Here is a 916-nt window from a genome sequence, read left to right as displayed (position 1 = left end):
TGAACATGTAAACAAAACAACTGAACATGTAAACAAACTACTGAACATGTAAACAAAACAACTGAACATGTAAACAAACTACTGAACATGTAAACAAACTACAACTGAACATGTAAACAAACTACAACTGAACATGTAAACAAACCACTTATCCTGTAAACAAACTACTGAACATGTGAACAAACTACTGAACATGTAAACAAACTACTGAACATGTAAACAAAACAACTGAACATGTAAACAAACTACTGAACATGTAAACAAACTACAACTGAACATGTAAACAAACTACTGAACATGTAAACAAACTACTGAACATGTAAACAAACTACTGAACATGTAAACAAAACAACTGAACATGTAAACAAACTACTGAACATGTAAACAAACTACAACTGAACATGTAAACAAACTACTGAACATGTAAACAAACTACTGAACATGTAAACAAACCACTTATCCTGTAAACAAACTACTGAACATGTGAACAAACTACTGAACATGTAAACAAACTACTGAACATGTAAACAAACTACAACTGAACATGTAAACAAACTACTGAACATGTAAACAAACTACAACTGAACATGTAAACAAACTACTGAACATGTAAACAAACTACTGAACATGTAAACAAACAACTGAACATGTAAACAAACTACTGAACATGTAAACAAACTACAACTGAACATGTAAACAAACTACCGAACATGTAAACAAACTACCGAACATGTAAACAAACTACAACTGAACATGTAAACAAACTACTGAACATGTAAACAAACTACTGAACATGTAAACAAACAACTGAACATGTAAACAAACTACTGAACATGTAAACAAACTACAACTGAACATGTAAACAAACTACTGAACATGTAAACAAACTATAACTGAACATGTAAACATAACAACT

This window comes from Austrofundulus limnaeus, unplaced genomic scaffold (assembly GCF_001266775.1).
Source record: "Austrofundulus limnaeus strain Quisiro unplaced genomic scaffold, Austrofundulus_limnaeus-1.0 Scaffold2671, whole genome shotgun sequence".
In the NCBI taxonomy this organism is placed as follows: Eukaryota; Metazoa; Chordata; class Actinopteri; order Cyprinodontiformes; family Rivulidae; genus Austrofundulus; species Austrofundulus limnaeus.
This window is presented reverse-complemented; position numbering follows the sequence as displayed.